This window comes from Dermacentor andersoni, chromosome 7 (assembly GCF_023375885.2).
Source record: "Dermacentor andersoni chromosome 7, qqDerAnde1_hic_scaffold, whole genome shotgun sequence".
Classification (NCBI taxonomy): Eukaryota; Metazoa; Arthropoda; class Arachnida; order Ixodida; family Ixodidae; genus Dermacentor; species Dermacentor andersoni.
Window position 1 is genome coordinate 89,692,979 of NC_092820.1, and position 26,520 is coordinate 89,719,498.

Genomic DNA, 26,520 nt, shown 5'->3' on the forward strand with positions numbered 1-26,520 from the left:
GATACGCTGGACGGTTCACCGGAAATTTCACCGCTACAGCCCACAAGTAATAATCTACTCTCCGACTGGCTTACCTGGCTTTTCCAGATTGGCCATACCGCCCTCGTGCCTGGTTTTCCAAGCGACGTCGCCGAGGTGCCCTCTGATGCTTTAAATACGGTGTGCTGTGCGGTCTTCTGCTCATTCGACAGCAGCAGCGGCGGAGTGCACGCATCCGACTGAAGCCGTTTCTGCAATGTTTTTGCAGGTTGGTGAAACATTTCCAGACGTGGATGCTCATATTATCGGTGTATTGCTGCTCCTGCTGCTGCTGCCTTTGTTTTGGTGCGGAGCCTATTTTCGCTCATATTGCGTGTAATTATTATTTCGGTTATGTCAACGATAGCTAGGCTCATGAATCCTAAGGGTAATCGTGCCTGCGGCAAATGCAATGACGTTCTAAATTAGGATGAACCCTGCTTGGTATGCACTGACTGCTCAATCTGCTATCACATGTGGCGCCTGCTCATATCGGTTTCGCCTGCTCATATCGAGGAAGTCGTGGCGATGCCCTTCGTGCGAAAAACCAAGCAAGCGCTTCGGCACCGCAGGAAAATAATGAAACGATAGCTTCCATGCTCATCAAAATTAACAGGAAACTTGATGACCTTCTACCCTTGACGCAAACTGTCAGCGACAGAGAGGAAGCGGTGCAGCTGCTATCTGTCAAGTATGACACTATTCTTGAGGCCGTCGCCAGACCTGACATCAAGACCTCACTCTGACATCAAGGCTCTCGGGGGCAGAATGACCAAACTTGAAAATCTATACAGGAAAAAAGAGCTACTTGCTGCCTGCCACGGTCAATGACCTTCAATATCACAGGCGTAAACTAAGTCAGAAAATTGATGGCATTAAAAAAGAAAATAATAAACATCTAAGGGATAAAATCAACGCTCCAGCGCCAGAATTAGAGTTAGATCCTCTGACTGAACATACTGTCACTTCGGTTCACAGGCTTTATCGAAGAATGACAGGACGCCACGTGTTATTATCCGCTTTTCAACTCAGGAAACTCGACATTGCTGGCTTGCTAAAAGGAAGTGTCTGTCTACTGCCCATCTTGGCCTTTTTATGACAGAAAACCTTACTGCGCAGAACAGAATACTCTTGAAAGCCACAAAAGAATGGTTACGTGCAAACAAGCATAGTTTCGCTTGGCAGCGAAACGGGAAAGTGTTCGTGCGAAAGAAAGAGGGAGATAAGGCATGCCTGATTAGGTGGAACGCCGACCTTGCGAAGCGTTTTACGCAACCCGAGCAGAGAGCTCTTTCCTCATGACAACAGCATCACTTATTCACTCTGGCTATTTTCTACTGACCAGTCAGGATTTCATTCGCTCCCATCACGGTGGATCCACCACCTGTATACATTATAATTGCCAATCTGCAAAAAAAGGATGTACCTGTCAGCAAAATGAACTTTGAATTTCACATGATTATGTTGTCTGCAACCTGGTATGATCGCCATACCATACCCTGGTGTTTGCAGAATGGTCAAAGTTTCATGCAGTCTAGAATGGGAAGTCGAGGTGGCAGAGTCAGTGCGCCTGTACGCGAAAATTTTAATGTAGAATGTATCCCTCATTTTTCTTGTGCGACCGGTGATTATGAAATCTTGTCTGTTTTACATACTCGCACTGTGTACTCTGTTGTATATCGCACCCCTAATGGTAATATACAATTCTTTTTTGAGTTCTGGAAAGATTGTTTAAGTGCGTTGCTGAAACGAAATAAAAAATTGTACTCGGTGGATATTTCAATATCAACATGCTAGACCGACTCAGCATGAATCGTAACTTTGAATTATCATTACAGTCGAATGGCTGTACAGATCTCAATAATGCTTCCACTGGAATTATACCAGACAAATCTACATGCCTTGATCTATTTATCATTAAATATGGCTCGAACAAGATTAATTGTGGTGTTCTTTTATATAGCCTTAGCGATCGCAAGCCTACTTTTTCAGTACCTGAGCAAAGAGAATAAACGCCTGAAAATGACATTTCGTTCCAAATAATCACGCGTGATAGGCTAGTCCGCTTTCGTAATGAACTAAGTCAGATTCACTAGAGTATTGTATACGCGACATATTGTGTTGAAGTGGCTTCCAACACGTTCTTGTAAATATTTATCGCCGCTTATTTGAAACATTTGCCTTCGCATTCACACCGCGCAGGGCCTTCAATTATAGACAAGCCTTGGGTTACGAAATATTTATTTGAAAAGAATAAAAAGAAGGCAAGATTAATAAATCAATACCTTAAGTCACGAGATCTATCTTACCTTAAAGCACTTCGACATTTCCATAATTGTCTTAACAAAGACTTACGTACTGCTAAACTTGCTTTCTACCAAAAATCATTCGCGCTATGCGACAACGATAGTCTAAAGCTGCGGCAGTAGCTCAATTTATTGATGAATCGAGTACTCACTCCGAGACACTGCGTTATGAATTATGCATGATGGGGCTGAACTGAGCGGCGACTTGTTGGCTGAGTGTTTCAATAATTATTTTGTTCTGCTTGCCCCATCAACCCGTAAGTGCCAACGCCTGCCAATTTATTACTACCACTTGCCGAGACTCGATCTTCCTTAACCATACAACTGAATCTGAAATCGTTTCACTTATTTCTGAGCTTAATAACAGTTATGCCTGTGACGCTGATAATATTCCAATCAAAAGTGTTAAGATAGTGCTGGACATAATTGCACCATCATTAATCTATATCTATAATGTCTGCCTCTCGTCAGGAGTATTCACGCGCGAAATGCTGACGGCGAAAGTAACTGCAATATTTAAAAAGGGTTACATAACCTTGTTGTCAAGTTCCAAGGCAAGTGTCGGTTCTCCCAGATTTTTCTTAAGGCCAAGAAAAGATTATATCTTGCAGGATAAGTAACTTCTTGGAGAAACACAATCTCTTAACGAACCAGCAGTACGCTTTTCGCAAGTATAGATCCACTTAGCTCGCTCTACTAGAACAAAAAGAATTCATGTTACATATTATTGGAAAATGTCTGCTTACACTGGGTGTCTTTATCGATTTCTTGAAAGCTTTTGTTTCTATTAAGAATCAGCTATTATGCTCTAAAATGACATACTATGACGTTCGTGGAAATGCCCTAGACCTCAATAAATCCTGCCTAAATCACAGAAAACAGTTTGTACAAAACAACAATAAGGCATTTCAAGCTTGATCAGTCAATATTGGTGTTCCACAGGGCAGCATTTTAGGGCCCATTTTTGTAATATTTTTATGAACCATCTAGTGAATATTTTCTCACTCACATTTTCTAATCTATGCATATGGCACCACGTCATTTCCTTCATCTAAAAACCTAATAAATTTAGTCTCAAAGGCTAACTTCATATTGGAAAAATTATATAAGTGGTCAGTCAAAAACGGCCTAAGTATTAACTCCTCAATAACTAAAGGAGTGCTATTTCGGGCTAAAAATGTGCTGGCCACTTTACAAGAAAACCGCAGGAATTATTTCTCTACGATTGAAGTCTCTGAATCTGTAAAATCTCTAGGTGTACACTTTGACCAACACATTACTCGGAATAATCATACAGATGTTGTTGCAGGCGAACTGTTCTGAATTGCTGCTTTGATCTACTCACGGAACTTTCTCCCCCGTACCAAACTGCTGATATATACTTCCTCTTTCATGAGTTACTTATGCTACTGTTGCCCTGTGTAGGTTACGGCTTCTGCAACAAACATTCAGAAGTTTCAGGCACTACAAAAGAAAGTTTGTACTATATGTAAGAAGCCCGTACGTTTTGTCATCTACCTGCTTATATCAAGAGCTTGAAATTTCGAAAGCAGAATAAGCCTTATACGGTCAATAGCCCCACTCAGCAAGCGTAAATCGCTTTATACAACCCAATTTCCGGAATACTTTTACACACCTCACTCACGTACGCATAACGGCATGGAAATGCTTTGTTCTAGACTGCCTAGGCTACTCAATGAACTGATGAGGAATGAAACTGATGCACTGTTGGTGATCTCCAGTTGATCTTTTTTCTACTTTTTTCCATGCCCCTAAATGATTCAGTTATGTCTGCCTTCATGTCTAAGATATGTCTATTTCAATTATGATTCAAATATGTCCTTTCTATTTTGACTAGATAATTAATATTTGTTGTTTATACAAACCCAAATTTTCGATAGTCAATACGAAATACGTTGCTCCACCCTGTTCCTCGGATGTTTCTGGGTGCTTGGCAGCCGTAAAGCTTCCATGAGCAGCTTTCTTCCCACTTTCCTGCCACAACACTGTATTGTACTTGCTTTGTAGGAAAATAAACATTCATTCATTCAATGCCAGGGAGTGTGCGCGTGTCTCAAAGGTATCCCAAAAAGTAACTTAATAATAAAATAATCTTGGGGTTCGGAAGAAGTGTCAAAAACATGTCCCAGTGAGATTCAGTAAAAGCGAGCCTACCTTTGCCACACTGCTGAGCAGCTATTCGTGAAATGTATCACAATGTCTGACGCGCACAGCGCGTCTCAAAATATCCCACAAAGTTGCGTAATAATTCAAGCAATGTTGCGGGTCGGAAAAATTGTGAAGAAGCTGTCCCAGGCAGATTCAGTACACGCGGAACAAACTGCTCCACACTGCCGTGCGGCTGTTAGCTAAATGCGTCACAATACTGGGCCTCGAGCGTGCCTCCAAAGTATCCTAATGAAGCGTAATAATTAAAATAGTGTTGCGGGTCAGGGAAAGTGTCACAAACCAGTCCCAATAAGGTTCAGTTTTTCCGCAACTACCTCCGCCTCACTGTTCGAGCAGCCTTTCGCTAACTACATCGCAATACCAAGGACAGTGCGCGTGTCTCAAGCCTATCTCAAAAAGCAGCGCAAACATTGGAATGTAGTTGGGAGTCAGAGGAATATACACGACCTTCTCCCTGTGAGATTCAGTACACGCGGCACTAAGCGCGTCATACTGCCGAGCCGCAGTTCGTGAACTGCATCAAAGTGCCAGTGGCTGCCATAGTGCTCAAAAGTATCCCAAAAGTACCATAATAATAAAGATAATGTTGTGGGCCAGTGGAAGTGTCACGAACGTTTACCAGGGAGGTTCAGTTCTCGCGCAACTATACATGCGTCAGGTTGCCAAGCAGCTGTGCACAAATTGCGTCACAATGTCAGGGCGCTATTGTACATCAAAAGTAACCCAAAAATAACCGTAATAATTAGGGTAATGCCGGCGGTTGGAGGAAGTGTCACGAACCTTTCCCAGTGAGACTAAGTACTCGCGCAATTACATGCGCCACACTACGCAGGAGCTGTTCGCGAACTGGGTCACGATGTTAGGTGCGGTGATCGCGCCTCAAAAGTATTCCAAAACGTAGCGTAATAATTAAAATATTGTTGGGGGTCGCAGGAAGTATCATGAACCTGTGCCAGTGAGACTCAGTACACGCGTAACTTGAGTATCTCTCAAAGGTATCCCAAAAAAGTACCGTAATATTTCAAGCAATGTTGGGGGTGACAGAAACAGTGAAAAAGCTATCCCAGTGAGATTGAATACTCGAGCAACTACATACGCCACACTGCCGAGCAGCTGTGTGCGAACTGCGTGACCATGCCAGAGGTGGGGATCGTGCCTCAAAATTATCCCAAAATGTAGCGTAATAATTAAAATAATTTTGGCGGTCGGAAATAGTGTCACGAACCTGTGCCAGTGAGATTCAGTAAGCACACGACTACACTCTGAATAATGCAATGCGTAGTAAGCGTGCAACACGCTCCTCACGCGCCGTGGTTCCTTAGTGGCTATGGTGTTGGGCTGCTCAGCACAACCCGTACGAAAATGAGTGTTGATTAACCATTGATATATTGTTGGGGAATTGTTGAAACAACGGACTTCAACAAATTTTCAAGAGCAATTGAGTTAACTCAATTCTTGCACAACAATATTACCGTTGAGTGTTCTCAATAAACAATTTATTGGGTAATTTGTGTTGATTTTTCTAGTTGTTCTTTTGTTGTGTAGCAGTTGTGTCCAGTATACAATAATTAGAAATCGCATATGAAGACATTCCAAACATGTTTTGCGATGCGTTCCAACCTAATTCCTGTCACTTTGCGGCAGGTAGGTTCTTCTTTCGCCTCGCGTTCATTAATAGAAAATTATGTGTGACCGATGGGGTGGAATCGAACGTCGGCCGTCGAGCCCGGTACTCTAACCAATAAGCCACGAGCGCGCGCATAATCCTCTCATTCGAAAGCTAGTAAGCTCTGAAATGCTTGGCGTGTGCGCCGCGTGCCACTTCCTGGTGCTGTCGCTACAGCTGGCGCTTTGAAGCGCCTATCTCCGGGACCGCCCCACTTTCGTAGCCATTTTCGCTACGTAAAAACTGCAACGTTAGACTAGATTCATGACCGCCCAAGTTCATAACGATTTATTTCTTCGCCGGTTTACAAATGCCATCGTGGTTTTAACATACACTAGATGACACAACCATTGGTATGATCCGAAATGAGGACGCTTCGGGGAGCAGAAGAATGCGAAATTCACTTGCAAACACGGTGACTACGCGCATGTGGAGTTCCCCAAAAGTAGACACGGCGGCAGCGCGGCCGGCGATAAGACAGGTGCCGACAGGCGACGACGCTACCTTCGAGCATCGGACGCACTGTGGGAACCGTAGGATGCAAGCGCGCACACGCTACAAACATACACGGTGAGGTCTTCGAATTTCCTGCGACGTACCCTCTGTCCGTAAAGCAAATATAGTTTTTTGTCCAATGTCCGTGGTACTAGAGATCAAAGAATGAGCGCGCTTTGAGATCGCAGCGCGCAGCCGCTATAACCATTGACTTCAAAGATCTTCAGATTCAGCAACAGCCGGAACAGTATCACAGCTAATCGCTGTGTCTGCGGCTGCTCCCGGTACTCGCCTTGCAAGAAGCACGCGATTTATTTGAGCCTCACCGAACTGTCGTCTTCTCATGTTCCAAGCCATAGCCGCCTATGGGGCTCTTGCATTGCCCAGGGGGCGCTGCGAAAAAGGTGCTAAAAAGCGCCCTCTGTCCTAAAATGGGTCGTACCAAGCTCGGTCGTCTGCTTCGGAAAGCACGTTTACAATATGGACCCGCCACTTTCGGTTGTGTTGTATCACGGCCTGCAGCGAATATCGGGCGCCGAAGATTTTTTCAGGAGTGGCACGCTGCGTAAAAAGAAGAAATTATGCAGTGTCGAATACGTGTATGCCGTTCAAGAATTAAGCGGCGAAGTTTTAGCGCGGTGTCAATCGCAAGTGAAGCGAGTCACGTACGAAGTGGAACTTCAGGTAAGGTTTGCACGCTGCTAGATTCAAGCGCACAAACGCGAGGAAATGCTTGCTATAAATGAATCCACAGCAGCGCTAAGCAGACATCATGTGTGCGGAACTGCTCGAGCACACGACGGTACGCGCCGCGACGGCAGCGGTCTTTCGACATGCCGCGAAACGGCGGGTCTCCTGCAATCTTTGTTGGCTGCATGCCGCTAACCAAGTAGTTATGCTGGCGTTGTAGTAGCGACCATCTGTCCCTTTTAGCAACTGGTAATAACTGATGGAATGCATATGAGCTCGCACGTACGTGCGAATCGCGCTGCAGCGCGAGCTTGTGCGCTGCTCGCTTGATGTAGCTTTTAATGACAACGCTCGAAAATCAATCTGCTGTAATCAATACTATCTTGCTGCGCTGCCTCAACATGCTCGCTTGAGGTCAAGTATGAGCACATTTAACTCTCTAACCTGTGCTGCTCGTAGTGGGGTAGTGAATTGTCACCGAATTAACCCGGCCATTTGTGGTCATTTGCACACACCTGGGCACTTCACCACTTCGCACCGGTCGAATTGTTAATTGTCGCTGTGGCCGGGTTTCGAATCGTGAATCACCAGCCATGCTTGCTGCTATGTCGGTCTGCCGTCGGGACTGTAGGTGCAAAAGACCGAATTTTAGAACGCAGATCTATAATCAAGCAAGCTTCAAGACAGGTGAAGCAGTCAGCATGGCGCGAAGTTTCGCTTACCCAGCGCGACGAACTGCAGTTATACAGCGCGCCCGACGCTCTGCTTCGTGAGGCCTTGAAGGGAAACGATAGAATCGGATGTTAGGATTCAGGCCTTCTTGTTCATGGCAGCCCACGACGCAGCAATATCGACGGTGACACTTTTTCGATGCTGAGCTAGGTCCCTCCGAATCGGCGTCGCCGATTCCTTCTGCTTACAGCATTACGACCCACGGCACACGGAGAGTCCGTTTTCGTTAAACTATAGGCTGCGGCCAGCTCGCAGCGTGGTCGACGTGGTCTGTGAGAAGTGACGAGCCTTTTCGCACTCGCAACAGGGCAGAAAAAAGTGCGAATCGATGCAAAACTCGGCCTAGAAACGTGCTTCGCCACAGCCAGGGCTCAATACGACCCAAGCTGGTACGACCCAGATGTCGTTTGCCGCGCCGCCACCAGGCGCCGCTACTATACCTCAAACTCCAGCGCAAGACGCCCATGTCCAAGCCTGCAGGTCTCGTATGTTCAGTTAAGAACACCACAGGGAAATGAAAGAAATACAGGTAACGGACTCTTATTGTACCTTACTTGTCACCTCGTCATCTGCAAAGATGCTGCAAACTATTTTAGAAGTATTGTTTTTGTAAAAATAGCAAAACTAGTAGTAATGTTTATTTCTAGGTGGCGCGACAAACGTTAAGGTAGGTTCGGGTGTGTATGTTTGCGCAAACGGGCGCAACCGAGCTTCGTTTTGCGCACACTTTTGCAACAGTACACATGGTTACCGCTAGTTTCGTAGTCGCATTTTTTGGTCGTAGTATTTGTTGTTTACGCTATAAATTAGGTAGTTCTTAAAAATTTATGAAGGTTAGTTGATGAAAAATTATTGCTAATCACTTAGTGGTTCTTAAGTGCCGTTATATTGTGTTTGAAAGGTTTTTATAACTGAATACGATAGTGAAGCCATGTGAAGCTGTGAACGGCTCTCGGACTCAGTTATTCGGTTGCAGTTGTGCGGTGGTTCACGCCTCGTGCTTCTTGATAAAAGTATTTTCTTTTCGGACATCATGACGCACATTTTAGTGAAATGCTTTAACGACGATAAGTGGGACGTTTATCTGGTGAAGTGGTTGGCTCACCCAACAACTAGTCTTCTACTGATGTGCGAGCCTGACGGTTTTGATGAGTTGCGCGGCAGAGGCCATGATGCCTCTTGGAGAGAAGGCACCCCGAAACAGTCGCAGCCGCACTTTTGAAGATAGGTAAGTAATCTCGTTTTCTTGGGCACGTAGCCTTCTTTTCTATTTTGACATTGACGAGCGTGACATGTTAAGCACACCGTTCACTTTCTTGAAGCAAACCGCATGCCCCGGAGCAAATGCGCGCGATACTAACTCTCGCAGCCGCCGTCACTTCGTTTGAAACAATGGTAGGCGAAGAGGCAGCGGCGCCCCATGTGCGTAAAATTGCATTGCATCATTTGTTCCTGTCTAATAACGTTTCCTTCATTTGTATGAGAGAACACAATTGGATCATAAGGATCGGCTTCTCTGCGCAGTGATAATTTTCTACAGTGGCCACGTCATCTTTCATGGGGGCTCACGTATGCCGTCTAAGCGCTTGTTATCGCGTTCCGGTACGTGAGAGGCGCGCTGCCTTTCAAGGTATTTAGGCAGGCACTACGAGTTTAGGAGAATCGCGACAAATAATCGTGCAGCAGGTGTGCAGCTGTGCTACGCTTGTACCACACTCGTACCGGAAGGCAGTGTTGCACTTCACGCTTACGCATTTCGTAACTATGGCGGCCTCCGTGGCAATTTGGGGCTCGAGGTCGTGGATACGATCCCTGCAGCGGCCGCATTCCAAAGGAGCGGAATGCAAAAACGCTCGTGCATTGTGCATTGTATGCACGTAAAAATTTCCAGGAAGTCAAAATTAATACGGAGTCCCCAACTACGACGTGCCTCATAATCAGATCGTTGGTTTGGCACGTGGAACATCAGAATTATTTTTTTTTCCGTAGTGGCTCATCGTATACCATACGGTTAGTGTGATCACCTTTCGTGCCGTAGGGGTTAGCGCGCCTCGATTTAGGTTGCGGCTAATGATGCGGCGCACCGCGAAATATATTTCGCCTCTCTGGGATTTACGGAGAACGGCCAACCGATTAGTCACAGCTTCCGCGCGGTGACTGTACACGGATACGCAGCGCAAATGAACGGAGGTGTGGTGACGTGGTCAAAGAACACAGCCGCCGACGGGCTCACCTTATCGTCTAATCACCGCCAAAACTACCGCAGTAAGCATCTTTATCTAGCGCGGCGGGTTGCCGTTGAAGGCGTACTGTACAATTTTAATTAGCGATAACCGAAACATGCCACCGTTCTCTGCTGCCTCTTTGAGTTGGACCGATCCGAATGTGCGTTGTTTCCAGAAGCGAAAGGAGCGCCAATCGGCGCTTTGTCGCCTCGAGCTAAGCGTCGCACTCGAGCACCGTTTGCGCGGTGAAGAATGACGCGTGCATGAAGCTAGCTCACTGCGCGGACGCTACCGCGCAAAACGCGCAAGGGCGTGTACGCGACGTTCTGCACACAAATCGCGCGGGATGATCGGAGCCACGCCGGAGCGGCTAGCTTCAAAGAAGCGGTACATGTTCTCACTCGTACAGGCACGCTCACGCTCGCATCGCTCTCGGCGTATGTTTAGGTCATTCCTTCTACTGGACTTCTGCCCAAAGATTCGATATCTGTTTGGTATGGGCTTGCACTGTCGCGTGGTCTTTGGTTCTGCGAGAGAGCCGGGAATATTTTCCCCACTGTGAAACATCGCTGTGCGTGTTTTAGCTAACATTTACCGTAGAAACCCATTCCTTCCTTTTCTCGACGGCACTCGTAAAGAGCCGCAAATTTTTACTTGCCAGTATAGTGTGTAGTTCTATTTCGTGCGTAGTTATGTGCAGTGTGTGGCAGATTCTTAATCCGCGCAATATCATTTTCTGTCCACATTCCCTTCTCACAGGTTACGTATGCAGTAAATTCCCAGATGCTAAAGTGTTCTACGCCAAAAGCACCTTGGCGTCGTGCAAGAGACACCCGTTGATATGTGGCTGATTCACTAGCAAGCTCGCATCTCTGTTGCCACTCTCCATCAAGTGGGATTTTCAACTATCTTTTGTGTTGCTCTGTGGTGTACTAGCTGCCGCATGGACGCTGTGAAGGCTTACTTTCGATTTGCTCTGGCGTTTAGTAGTAAAGGATGGGCTACCTTTTGAGGGGAGGCATTTACTTTTGTTTGTGAGAATGTTTACCAGCCTAACCAAGTGATACGTGGGTACTGTAAACAGCAGCACGAACAGAGGCGGACGACGAAATAGGTAGGAGCACACACGAGCGCAAGCTCTACTAAGAGTTTGCTTTTGATGACAAAGGTATTAAACACACTGGTCAACTTGGCAAAGGTAAAAATCCGTGCATGCGTGGCAGAAACAGCCACGTGCGACAAGAAAAAAATATGAAGCCATGTCATGTAGAATAAACGTGCGTGAAAAACGAGAACTATCGGTCAAATCTATTGAAAAAGCGAAAGATTTGTCCGATAAGTGATACTACCCAACGGGAAATACTTTTTTGAGAACAACTTTTTCCCACTAAGGGCAACAGATAACTCGGTTATGCAATTGTTTCGTTTGTGATCAATAAATATTGCTTCTGGAACTCCTCTGGTGTTGCGGCATAGAGCAGAAAGAACGATTGTTTCATCACAAAGACCAGAACACAAGAGGACTTATGGAAGCATTATTTATTGATCACGAAGAAATATTCATAAGCAAGATTTCTGTGACCATTAGTGGGAAAGAGTTGCTGCAGCACTTCTCGTTAATATCACTTACAGGAGAAACCTTTCAGTTTTCATGTTTTTGTTAGTTTTTGACGCACATGTTTATTCTACAGGACGTATTTAGGTCCTTTTTTGTTGTGCCGGGCTGTGTATACTGCGCGTCCATGGCTTTTTCTTTGTGAAGTTGGCGAGTGTGTTTAAAATCTTCGTCTTCACGAATAAACTTCTACTTGAGACAGCGTTCATGTGTGTTCCTACCTTAATTCATCCTTCTCGTCTCTGTTTGGGTGGTTGTGAAATATAAATGTACACCGAATTGGCGAAGTGTCCATAGAATTGATACATGAAGTTATTTGCGCTGTTTATTTCAGGAAGAACGCTATAGGGTCTTATCTTCTCAATGTTTTTGACACTGAGTACATTTTTCTAGTTCAATTTCAAGGAGTCCCCTGAGGAAGCCAATAAAAGTGATGGTAACTTCCTTTGTGTGTAAGATTTATGAATTTCATCCATTCAAGACATGACATGGCACATGCCTGATTGTATGTTGCAAGCATTTGGGCAGTGAAAATAACGCGTATTTTGAGTCTCGTGGTGTTCAACACGAAGTGTACGACGACGAGGAGCGCGTTTAAATTGAGCTCACTAAATTGAGGAAATGCCACTAAGGAACTCTTCTGTACCCCACATTAACATAATCAAATGGTGTACTGTTTGTTCTTGACTTGTGCCAGGGAGATGAGCTGCTTTCATTACACAAAAGCTTTACAAGTTTATTTCTGAAGAAAGCAATCCTGGCTTGTCAGCAACACGATTCAGGTGTTCGTCATACCCGACAACTTTATAAATTATGTCTCGTCAAATAATAGCTAAGTTGAGTGATGTTATTTTATAAAATAATTGGGCAACATGAAAATATATATATCTCGAAGACAAAGCTCAGGCAAGTCTGCTTTGCATTAAATTTTAATCGCGGTGAAAGACGTGTGCTAAAGGTTGTATATATTTACGTGAAGTCATTTGTTTCAAGTTGATTATTTTGCCTTCTCACAGTCAGCCGTAGCTCTTCCTGTGATGTGTTAGTGTGCGCAACGTTTTAATGTAACATATTCAGATGTCTTTTGTGTATTCACATGCAAGCAGCTCCAAGTGTTCATGTGTTCAAAGTTGGTTGTTACAAGGGTATGCTTAAGGCCTGGCTTTTGAGTCGCTTTGCCTTCTAGTCATAAACTTAAGTCGAAAGTGAAGAGCACAATGATCGTTTTGATTTGATTCATATGTATAGGTTTTTTCAGATGTATTTACACTGCTAGAGTGCTGTAGGTACTAGCCTATGTCTCCAGGTTCGATGTAGTGGTGCCTTATGTACTGTAATAATGTTTCACGTGCACGCATCTTTAGTGTAAATAAAGGTACTTCAAGTTGATCAGTCTCTCCTTTGATTTTGTTTGTGTTTGGGAAAGTTACGAGCAGGCACCGGGGCATGCAAGTGTGAACAGCGAAGCAATTTCAATATATGAATAAAAATACACTAGCCCAACGAAACGTCAATCATATTTCAATGGCGACTTCTGAAATCTCAATGGCATCTCAAGTGTGCAACAATATGCTTTTCAATGCTGTGGCAATAATAACTCAACCACAGGTCAACAGAACTACCACAACGTTAGTTCAACGCAGAATCAATGGTAACTCAACAACCATTGAACAAAACGAACACAACGGGCCGTCTAAGCACAATGGACTTTCAATGGTAACTTAATTATTCAACATTGAGGTGCCCAATGGTGTTTCAATTTGATTTCACTGGCCAATATTCAAGAGTGCTTAACACTCAACCCAACAATTCTCCAACATACTCACAATAATTCCTCAATAAAAAACTCAACGTTGACCAACAATATTTCAATGCCTTCTCAATAATTTTTTTTGTACGGGAAGGTCGCGGGATCGAATCACGGGCACGGCGGCCACATTTCTATGGGGACGGAATGCGAAAACACCCGTATACTTAGATTCAGGTGCACGTTAAAGAATCCCAGGTGGTCGAAATTTCCGGAGTCTTCCAGTATCGCGTGCCTCATAATAAGAAAGTGGTTTTGGCGCGTCAAACCCCATAATTTAAACGCGCTCCTCGTCGTCGTACACTTCGTGTTGAACACCACGAGACTCAAAATACGCGTTATTTTCACTGCCCAAACGCGACGCGAGTAGAGCAAACCAACATTCGTTTTTTATGCGTGATGCGATATTCCATGCGTGTGAACTGGAAAACTCACGCTAAGGAAAAGCTACCGCCGCCTGTCGCGCTTCACCTCATCACGCATATATAAATCCTCATACCCGAGGGAGCCATGCGGCATGGCCTTTACTCGCTTCTGGTTTGCTAGTGTGATTTGTGCTTCCTTATTGTTTTTGTTGTTGTTTTTCATGCAAAGGCATTGTAGGTGGCGGTCGCTTCGCTAACCTTAGCGGGAAAACGGGGTTAAGACCGTAGGGCTCATTGGCTCTGTAGCAAGAACTTTTGCTTCCTGTCCGCCTGCTTTTCAAGTCTGTACTGTGCGGAGTGCGCGCTTTCTGATGGCAAAAAGTGGCGAAGAAGGAGCAACGGGATCAGTAATTTCACATCGGTTGACCTGCGTGGTGCGCCGTGCGGTATGTGCAAGTACACCGAGTATGACTGCCCGAGTTGTCGCCTGACACGGCGCCGCTCATGACGAACTCCAAAATTCTGGCCGGGTGGTGTTCTTACTGTGGGCACTCACCTGTCATTCACGGTCACTTGGAATATCCTGGTAAGCAAATTATTTCCTTATGTGTTTGCTCATTATATGTTTCAGAACTATTTTCCTTACTGGGACGTTGTTGGTGTGTTGTGTAGATCTTCCTTTCGAGCTCTGAACTTCGCACTAGAATCAGGCCAAGATCTCTTTGTACCCTATGTTTGATTCGGGTCGTGCGGTCGAGAGAGAAAGTTGACAAGAAAGAAGAGAAGAGTGTTGCTCTCGCTGCCGTGGCCGTGAGTCGCTTCTCTTGTTCGCCGCTCGGTTGCCGCCGTTCTCGGCGTCTTGCGGTCGTCAGCGTTCGCTCTATCGTTGGCGCCAAATTTCGCGGCCGAACCGCGGTTCGCATCGGTGGCCATTTTCCAGTGAGGAGGCGCAACGCTGCCGGTGGAGGAACCACTTGGCTTCTCGCGCGTAGGGGTAAAAAGCGCCTGCTCCCTCTGTCCTCCCCAGTGCGCCTCGAAAATGACGAAAAATATTGTACACCGCTAATACCCACAGCTACGTTACGAAAAACTTATTTGTACTTATTTGTTGGCCTACAGTGCCACGATAATTAAACCATATTAAACCAACAGAACCATGCAGTTTTGCTGATTAGGCGCTGTAATATGTGTTCGTGAAGTTTAATTCCATGTTATCTCCTTCAGCTTGCCTTCGAAAATGACTTTAGATTTTCAAACACTGTCGAAGATAATGTAAAACGACCCTTGAAAATCCTACCAGCAGCGGCTACACTGCATTCCTAGCGCAGCCATCATACACAGGCGTCGACTCGTACATGCGAACAAAGCTCTCAAAAAGCACCCTAATTTCAGCGGTGAGTAAAATGTCTTGTCACAACCGATGTTTCACAGGCAATCCAAAACATCTTCATTCTGGTAACACTACTCAGCATTTAGCCGTGTATTACAAAGTTTTCACGCCGCCCTCGCAAGGTGAAATTTGTCAATAAAATTATTTTTATGAATGTGTAATTCTCCAGGAAGTGAAATCTGTCAATGGTTCATTCCGTCAGGTTCCACTTTATTTGGTTAATTTTATCTTTGCCAGGTTCCGCGTGCATGGGGCGACGTGAAGCAGCTGGTACTTGCGAAGGAGCCAAAAGAAATCGTGAAGCTGCAACCGGACACATCACTTGAAAAAGCCTTGGTGTCTTGTATGTGTGCGTATTGCGTAAATGACGTCACGTATCCTGCTGCTTTCAGGCACTTTCTATGTTTCGTGCAAGCAGTTGTGAGATGTGCCGGCATTGACGAAATTCTATGGGTGCAAAAAACGCTACGCGATTTCTTTTCGAAGCTACACGTCATTTGAGTGAAGTACACAAAAAAGTTCACGTGCTGCATCAAAACGGCACCAAGAGTTCACCTGGAGCCTATTTATGCTCATTTCTTCTCGGATAAAATTGTTAATAATATTGTGAATTGTGCGAATATTGTGTGAATTGTTATTGTGAATAAAATGTACCACTCAAATTTAAAGCTTGCTTAAATTTCTCGTTCTTTTTGCCTCATCAGCTTTGATTCAATAATCCTCACAGAATTCTTCAGATATTTTTTTTTTGACAGACGTATAGGTGATGGTGCCAAAGAATGCACATCAGAGGCTTAATTCGATAGGTGCACTTGTGCAAGATGCTCTATGAAACTTTGTCTTGCACTGCCTTCAACGGCGCTTGGGTTTGTCACAACCAAAGTTTCAGAGGCAGTTTAAAACGCCAATATTATTGGGTGTCGCAGGACGTGTCACGAACCTGTCCCAGTAAGATTCAGTAAACGCGCACCTACCTTCGCCACACTGCCGAGCAGCTGTTCGCGAACTGCGTCACAATGGCAGAGGCACCGATCGTGCCTCAAAAGTATCCCAGAAAGTGGCGTAATATTTAAAATACCGTTGAGGATCAGAGAAATTGTGAAGAACCTGTCCAGTGAGATTCAATAAACGCGCAACTACCTGTGCTACACTGCCGAGCAGCTGTCTGGCAAGTGCGTCACAATGCCAGATGCGGCGATCGTGCCTCAAATAAACCCCAACATTAGCGTAAAAATTTGAATATTTTGGGGGGTCAGAGGAAGTGTCCCCAGTCTTGCTCATTGTGATTCAGTACACGCGGAACCGCCTGCACCATACTGCCGAGCAGCTGTTTGGTAACAGCGTCACAATACCAGATGCGGCCATCGTGCGTCAAAAGTACCCCAACATTAGCGTAAAATTAAAATAATTTTGGGGGTCACAGGAATTGTCACGAGCCTTTCCCCGTGTGATCCAGTACACGTGGAACTACTTGCGCGACACTGCCGAGCAGCTGTTGGGTAAATACATCACAATGCCAGATGCCAATGCCAGATCGTGCATCAAGAGTACCCCAACATTAGCGTAAAAATTCAATTAATGCAATAAGTAATATAACATACGTATACATGTTGCTCGAGCCAGCAAGCAGCAGAAACCTGCAGTGCGAATGCTGCATGCCTCTTATTGCATGCGTGACGTGAGACCGAGGAAGATGCAGCGGCCACCAAGGCAGGCAGGCGTGCGCAGCAGCTAAACACAGTGAGGGTGAAGAGAGAAGCATATGCATTGCGCGTTGGTTTCTGAAAGCGAGAGTGAGGGTGACGTTGTGTCTCCGCGATGCCCTCTCCTTTCACGCAACACCTGCCGCAATAGCGCCCAGCAACTGATCCTTTCGCTCGCTCTGCTCCCTCGAGCCGTGTTCAGGGCGTGGTGTCGCAGACAATGAGAACCTAGGTGCCCTTCTGTCGTTGCAGATGTCGACTTTTTAGATGGATGGGTCATTAGTCCCATAAGTGTCACATGAGGCACATCCATGTATTCAGATGATTTAAGATATTGTGTGGCGTGAGGGCCAGGATGAAAAAGTTTTTAAGAAGTCCTACTGAGTACATCTCAAACTAGCACCTCGCCTTTCTATCTTATAAGAAAGTGATGTATTGTTTCAGGTAGATCGCAGAGATCAAAAATTGTTCGTAGGTACTGTTGTGTCAGCGGGCGTGTGTTCATTTATGAGCTAGTGCGCGTGCTTAAGAGTGTGCATGCGCGACTGAAGCACGGCGTCATCTCTATCTCAGTAATTGCCACGATAAAACGTAGCCACGCTAGTGCTCATCATACTTCCATAAATATTCGAAAGCGTTATACACCCCGTTACACAAAAACCCGGCGTTGTAGTGGGCGGTGTGGCTGAATGACGTTGCAAGAAGAGGCAGACGGCAAGGAATAAACCCACAAAAGAAAACACTCGCACTGACGTGAAATTACTCAGTGATGTTCCTGTAGATAAAATAAACTATTGCCTTGGAAAAGAAAACTCATTAAACTTGGATCCGGGTGGGAAGTGAACACGGGCCTCTTGGGTGCGTGAAGAGCAGCCTTCCCCGACGCCACGGATTTTTTTTTTTCTTTAATGCCTGAATTGGACAAAGAACGGCAATACGCAAAAGAAATATTACAGGATAAGATGACCACGACATATTGACATAATCAGCGTGGTAGGCGACTGGCTGCGCCACATTAAAATTGATTCAGAACCATCAGTGGCTCCAACCTTGATAGCCACTCGGCAGTATCGCTACCGGCCTTCAATATCTCAATAAACCGATCCACAGTTTCACAGAAATAAATTCGCGTAGGTCGTGCGTCGGGATCGCCGTAGTATCTTGCGATTCCAGAGCGCAAAATACTGTGTCGTGTGTTATGACGCCAGGGCGGCTCCGATGTTCTGGTTGAGTAAATTTGTGACTACTGCGTGTGTCATTGCGCATGTCATGCCACTGTCATCTGGCTGACTAAACGTGTGAACTACTCCGTGCGCTCGGCTCAGCCAACGCGTGGCGCCTCGTCATGACTGTATAAAATGAAAGCAATAATGTCCAACTGAATGCCACAGAGCGGTACTTCAAATTGTGAACTCCCCGTGGGCAAGCGAGCGCGTTGAGACGCTTGGCGTGCTTACATTTGGCTTCATCGAGGCACAGCTAAAACACAGGCGAGAGCTTGCGCGTTCAAGGAAAGCGCCGAAAAAAAGCAATTTCACCAAAGCGATTCTAATGCTTTTGCATTCCAACACGTAAACATTCTTAAATGTCTCTGCCATTTTTTTGTTACTGCCATTAAATCTGCACATGCCTAGATGTTATTACGCGCAGTTCACTGAGGTCACAGCTACCGACGAGGATAGGTTGTGGTTGAACGTTAGACCAACTGCCGGCTAGCCCATAACCTAAGCGGATAACTTCTATGGTCATGGCTGCACTTGGTGTGCTCGATCAGTTCTTCAATCACAGTGATGAAGACTTAGAGTCCTATGTTGGGTCGTTCGAACATTGTCAACGAGCTATGCAGAAGAGCGCAGACGAATTGAAAACGTTGAAGAATATATTCGTATAAGGAAAACAGAAATGTAAGGAGTACGGGCACCTCTTCAGTGTTCTCAAGGAGGCTATCAACGAAGACTGTCCATGCTATGCCTTAGCTTTCGCTACGTATATCCTGGCATTGCCGAGCTAAGCCCATGACAATTTTTATTCTACAAGTCCAGATGAAAACACTCTGATGCTGATTGCCTATCCCACGCCCCCAGTGACCCGCTGCCGCAAGATGACGAGGGTGACGACGCCTTCCTTGGAATAATAAGCGCGGAAGACTTCGCTGAGCATGCACGCCCAGACCCGGAGCTAAAAAGCCTCGTTGAGTATTTGGAAGAGACCACCAACCTTGTCCCTAGGGCTGTTTGGGCGAGGATTGCCATCGTTCGCGCTTAAACGCACTACTGACTCATAAAGAGGAACTTCTCAACTGTTTGCACCGAGCGCCTTCTTGATGTCGCTACAGTGCTGCGTTCAGAGGTACTGCACGCCGTACATGACCATCCGATCTCTGGGCATCCAGGCTTCCCCCGGATGCTGTCGCGGAAATAGAAACGTATTACTGGCAACAACTGACCACCAACTTCGCCCGTTGCGCCAAGACATTCCGAGACTGTCAGCGACGGAAGACACCGCCGGCAAGGGCAGGCGGAATACTGGACTACTTCATGCAATCGAGCCTCCTTGTCGAACATATCAGCAGATCGAGATGGGTTTGTTGGGAACTTTTCTGACGTCAGCATCCGCAAATAGCAAAATCAACATGCAGATAGGCTACCTAAGTCGCTTCGCTGAAACGAAAGCTCTGCCGAAAGGTATTGCAGCAGAAGTGGCGAAATTCTTTATAGAGAGCATTCTGCTGCAACATGGCGCCCCAGAGGTCATGTTCACCATCAGAGGCACGGCCTTTACAGCTCAGTTCACCCAACCGTTATTAAATACAGCCAGACAAGCCAGAGGAGGACCACAGCCTAGCACACGCAGGCTTTACGGAGCGCCGGAATAAGACCACCCCTGCCATCCTAGCAATGTGCGTCGACGGGAAACACCAGACCTGGAATCCTTGCGTACATAACCTTCGCTTACAACACGGCGGTGCAAGAAACTATGCAGTTTCCGCCGTTCAAGCTGCTTTACGGCAGGAATCCGACGACGACTCTTGACGCAATACTGCTGCACGTCACCGCCGAAGAGAATCTTGACGTCGCCACTTATCTCCAGTGCGCCGAGAAGCCCGACAGCTCGCCCATCTGCGGATCAAAAACCAGCAGACGACCGACAGCCGACACTACAACTTTCGGCGACGCCATGTAGAGTACCAGCCCGGTGACCGTGTTTGTGTGTAGACCCGGATACGCCAAAGAGGCCCGAGTGAGCAGCTACAACAACAAAAGAAGCTACCCTACAAGATCATCCAAGCATTGGCGCACTCGACTATGAGGTCGTGACAGACAGCATTTCGCTATCACAGCAGCGTCGCTCACGACCTAAATAGTGCATGTGCGACTTAGGCCGTTCTTCCAGCATTAAATGAATTTCGGACTGCACATAGGTGAACTTTTTTAACTGTTTCACTATGAAGTTTGTGTCTTCTTTTGTTAATTTTGTTTTATAAGTGTCCTTTTTTGTGTCGCTCTCCTGTTATGTTTGTAGCATCGTGACCATGGTTTTTCAGTGGCGGCCATTGACACGTGGTCTTGTTTATATTTTATGGGTGAGTGATTTTCACTGTCTAACAAACGTTATAGCTCAGTGGGGGACGTGTCCGCATTTACAGGAATTTTCTCGAATGTTATAGATGGTTTTGTCACCGAAGCTTATGTAATCGAGTGCATGTGCGACGCGAATTGCGTAGAACTTTCTGGAAAACACGCGGCCACCCTCTATTACTCTGGAACCATTGATTGCTCATGTATAAAAAAAACCCGTCGTGGTTGTTCAGTAGCTATGTGTTCGCATGCTGAGTACGAGGTTGCGGGATCGTATCTCGCCCACGGAGGCCGCATTTCCACGGAGGCAAAATGCGCAAAACCCACGTACATAGATTTCGGTGCACATTAGGGAAACCCAGGTGGGTAAAGTTTTCGGACTCCTTCACTACGGCGTGCCTCACAATCAGAAAGTGGTTTTAGCACGTAAAACCCCATATTTCAATTTTCTTGTCATGCATAAAAGCCGACTGGTTTGAAAAACAGATCAGATTTTCGAGAACCACGGACTGTGTTCGCCGCTGTCGTGCTTTCACTGTAGCCTGTTTTTCTTAGCACTGGTTCGCCTAATAAAGAATCCTTGTTGTTGTTGTTGTTGCCGGCTATCACGTGTGTGCCTCTTACCCACGATGTGGGATTGGCAAAGAAATGTGTGGATTATTCAAAATTAATATGGAAGATAATTTTGCGAATATATGATGAATTAGCATTGAATAGCGCAGAATTTCCTGTTAAAATAAAATCAGGAAATTCATATGGAATGAGTAATCATTAATTTAAAATACCTTTCGCCATTTACCGTTTAGCTACTATGTTCGCGACCATCATTATCACGTGACTAAATACAAAGTTGTGGTCCTGCGCTGTTTCGCCCTTTGGTTCTCAACCGACAGTTGCGTTTGCTTTAGATTTCTGTCACGATGCTTCGATAGCAATGTATTCGCCACAGTTGGGCGATTTTCCTCAGATCGGTTGTCAATTGTTCGTTGCCTGGAAATTCGGCGCTATGTGCGACAAGCAAAGCGCGCACCGGTCTTGCAGGCCACGGATATAAAGTCTGCTAGTACTTTGTATCACGCATAGAGCGCGCTCAAACTTTAGGCACCGTTTCCCTGTCGCTGGCAAGCCGCCCACTAGAATGTATTATTAAGCGTTTGCAGACGAGCGTGAGTGGGCAAGCACTGTAAGGAAGTCCGCGTTCAGTGAAATGGGCAAGTCAAGGCCGAGAAGCTACCTATTGAGAAAAAATAGAGGAAAGGCAACATGTAGGTAGATTGGCGGCAATTTTGGGGTAAGTGGGCGCAAGGAAGCCTCTACTAAAGACGCTTCAAAAAAATGAAATTTCAGAATAGACGTGAGGCCGCAAGCTGCAATGGAAGTTTCCTTACTAAGGTAAGGAAGGTTTAGGAATGTTGGCTGTATTGTTTAGAAAGAACGGAGAAGCCGTAGGCATTATTTTTGCTACCTTGTCACATTGTTTATTACAAGAAATGATGACGTGGCTCCTAGGGCTTTATGTCCAGAAGAAAAATCCGGTCAATTTGAGGCGGAGAAACGTAAAGGGTGCCTTACAATGGGTGGTGGTCGATTGAATGATAGCTTCAAACAATCCAATATCATCCGATATGATGGTTCTGATATATGGACTATGCATTGTGTTGAACAACACTAAGGACATACAAAAACAATATGAACAAGAATTGTGGTGGGTAGCTTACCCCCAGCGAAATTGAAACAGGCTTGAAGCAATCCACCCTTAATAGTAATGAATATTAAAAATATTAAACGAAGTAAATAAATGAATATACGTTGTTTCAAGTCAATCGGGTATACTTGAATGGTTTTTAGCACCACGGGAACCCACGAGCAGGAGACGTTGCCATATACAAAAAGGAAAAAATGTACGTACAACCACGTGCCCTTTACTCACACGAGGACAATATCACGGATTGTGGGGATGTCTGCGCCGTACAATCGACAGGCATACTTGTGGTATATAGAGTCTAGATATCTCCAGGCACACCCAACTGTCACATCGAGATATTCATGACCATGGGTTAGCGCTGACGATACTACCCCGGTGATCATCGTTGGAGGCTTTAATGTGGACATTTCAAAAGTATAAAAAAATATCCTTTCAGTTCGTGGTAAGAGTTTCGTTAGAAGTGCCACATCAATCCCTTTCAATCAAGTAATCAACCATGGCCGTGTACAGATTTAACTTTCACCAAGATTGTATATAACGGTATAACCGAGCAACTAAGTGTATATCATAGTAATCACAAAGCTATCAACATAACTATTACCAAATGATGAAAATTATTACATGTATCCTTCTCTCACTTTGTTTGTTATGCAACGTTTTATGTTTGTTGTTATGTTATGTTATGTTATGGTATGTACGTTGTTATGTTTGTTATGCTACGTTGTTTGTTATGTCACGTTTTTAAATCCGACATAGCGCATCACATGAATCGTTGAAGCACGGCCGCTTCACTCACGGGCAAGACACATTCGTCCAAAATAGGGGCGAGCTACATCGGTGACCGTAGTATGAAGGGAGATGTCCGTGTATGTAAGCGTTGGCACATTACATAATGACTATGCACGGGTAAATGGTATGGGGCAGTCTCGAATAACAAAGTTTAATTCCGCAGACTATAAATGTGACTAAGCTCCCAATAGTACGCTTAAGCAAGAAATAACTGCCCTGGATGGTCTATGTTTCCTACTACAGCAAGATAGTGCCTGTGATGATGGTTGAGTATTTTAGTGAAATAAGATCACCACTTCTTGGGAACAAGCGAACAAAATAATTTTCTCACACATAGGATTCGCTTACTGCATCGCGTTCAGTCAACATTTTTTATATTGGTTATTTTTATATTCCGCCTCTTTCTGTCTTCATATTTTCCTAAGGCCTTACACCCCCCCCCCTGCCTATTAGCCAGACTGTGTTACAATAGCTTATCTGCTCGTTTTGTTTATTTTGCCTCCGTGCGTTCCTCCTGGAAATTGCAATGACTAAATAAACTCCCTAAAATGATGACAAGTATAGAGAAACTATTGACGAAAATCTGTCTCCTTCATTTCGCAATATTTAATCTTCGAATATTGAAGCAACCCAGAATCAAAAGAATGCTATCCTTCCTGACACCTCATAATTTTATTATCAGTTTCATCCTTACTGACACCTTCTTTATTATTATTCCCACAGCATTAAGTCGTACATTCCAGCCGAATTTTAGCCATCATCGCCATCATCACTGTAGCCGTGCTGTTCTACTTAAAGACCAAGTGCGGTCAGGTGTGCCAGGATGAGTCGCGAATGTGAGCCCGAGATCAGGTGCTACACGAGTGTTTGGTGAGCTCGTGCACAGGAGGGTTGCTAGGGAATGAGGGCACTTAGTAACCACGCGTTCTTCCAATTCCAACTTTGGCGTGGCTGCTTGTGGCGCAGCAGCGCACGCATTAGCTCGGAAGTAATCTGATAGGGGTACGAACCCCAGTAGAACCGCCATCGATGGTATCTTCGTTTGTTCTGTGTTCTTGCGTGCCTGGTGCAGGAGTCGGCCTAATCTCAAGTTTACAACACGTGTTCGAGCATGCAGTATGCACAGGTTCAAAACTACTGCTGCATTTTTTAACGGCTGTTGCATTTTCCCTGCAGCTGCATAACGCAAGCATTTTTACCAAGGAAACCGCTTCAGTGGTACCACGGAGGCCGAAGAATTCCTTGGTCCCGTCCTTGTGCTTGGTATCTAATCCAGGAGAGCTGTCTTTGCGTTGCCATCGCTTCGCCAATGACCTGGTAAACTCATGTTGTTGGCAGACTGGCCAACAAGCGCAATTTGTTTTCATTGGTCGCTTCAATTGCCGATCTCGAAACACTACATTGCTGGGACCTTCAAAATATTGGTCCACGGGAATCATTGATAAAACCCATGCCCTCTGTTCCAGGGTTGTTTAAAAAAGAAACAGAAGACGACAGAATAACTTTTTTTTATTTGTCTGTGTCACATACTAAGGGTCTCCATTATGTAAACTATGCCCATAGGTTATAAATGTGTTTACATCTTTCTATAAACATTGGTGCTTAAAATCTTTCTTTCTGCAGGAGTGCTTCGTAATATTGGGACGGCACCCAGTTTTAATCCTACTTCCCCAGCAATGCGGGCCGCGCAACCGGGTCTTCTGTTGGGATTATTCCTTCAGCACACACGGCGGCTGCGAGCAAATCACGATTAGATTTCGAATGTTGTTTCGAAGAATAAGAATGGCCTAAAACTAGTATTTACACATTAAACAGAAAAACAAGTTTTTTGGTGATACCTACTTGATTAGGTGCGGTGACTCTAAGCCACAGCAACTTTATTTGTAGCCGTTTCGACATTTGTTTTCCAAAACTCTAAATTGCTGCTGTCGAGAGCCAGGAACTTTCTTTTGTCTTTCTTTACGTGAGAATTGCTTCAGTAAAGTACTCTGATTGTTTCAATAGGTTTCTGTTTTCTTTTGTGCATACAGGGACGAGTAAAAACAAAACATGATGTTCTTAAGTTTCATTTCCCGTAATATATGTGCAGCATTCCGACTTTCCTATGCGTTGTAGGTTCATGGCATCCTAATAATTCCCTAATGAAATGTTTCTTTACAGTCTATATCCAAGCTTTTTCCCATCCTATGAAACATTCATCATAGATTAGGGCGCCGATCTTCATTATTTATGGAAAAGCTGCAAGGGCAGCTGACACCCGTTTTGTGGGCCGTGAAGACTGGTGCGCTGCAAAGTAATATGGTAATAAAGCCGAGTTCCAAATGTTTCTAGTGAATGCATTATCATATGATTTGACAATTTGATTAAGGTACAATCGAATAGTCTAAAGCCAAGGAGTGTGGCTTGGTTACCGAAAAATTTATATTTTACTCTTTGACATTGCGTTTCACTGGTTCAGAATCGGAGGTTTTCTGACTTCGTAGGGCTGCGGCAGTGAAAGCTGCCGATGTGCTGCTGTAGCAAACCCTGGGTGCGAGCACCCAGTAAGAAAAGCCAGCAACCCTCTACCTAAATTTGTACTTGATTTGAACTTGAATTTGTATTTGAACGTGATGCACCATTTGATGACATCAGCATGCTTCAGCGAAGCATTTTGCAGAAAGAATTGGCCGAGCAGTGTTTGTACCGGCGTTAATGGATGGCTCAGCAAAAGTACCTCACGGGATAATTGTTCAATTCGACAGCACAGAAAATAAGTGCCATGGACATTCGCAGCCATATAGATATGTTGCCCTCACTTGTGAACGTATCTGTAATTATGAACAAAATACGTAGGACGATGTTTAGTGTATGCACATACAACCTCATGACAGCTGCCTAAAATGACCATCTACGAGCGCTTGCTCAGATCTGCACGTGTCCTCAAACATGTATTTTCACAATCGGTGCGTAAGCGCCGCGACCTTTTAAAAACAAAATAGTGCAGAACAACTGAGTCCCTCTGAGTGAGTCATTATTCAGTTACGCTCTTGTAAAGCGAACTTGCGCTTTTGGTTTTGTGATCCTAAATAAGTTTCCTATCTATGGGGTTGTCGAACTTCTAGATGTTTTATTTTTTATACTGTGTAGCTCTTGTTTCTACTACATAAGGTATTTCCCCTCCGGTTTCGCATTTTGTCACCGATGTCATTGGCATGAGGCGTTATCTTTTATATCGGTCACAAGCGATTAGCGTACCTTCCTGAA

The 26,520-nt window shown here is 45.1% G+C and overlaps 1 long non-coding RNA gene across 1 annotated transcript; it reads left to right on the plus strand.

Moving 5' to 3' along the window:
- On the plus strand, positions 1–25,600 carry LOC129385716 (uncharacterized). Its single transcript, XR_008613229.1, has 3 exons — positions 1–247; positions 24,451–24,591; positions 25,435–25,600. It is a non-coding gene; the product is annotated as an uncharacterized lncRNA (long non-coding RNA).
- The last annotated feature ends 920 nt before the right edge of the window (positions 25,601–26,520 follow it).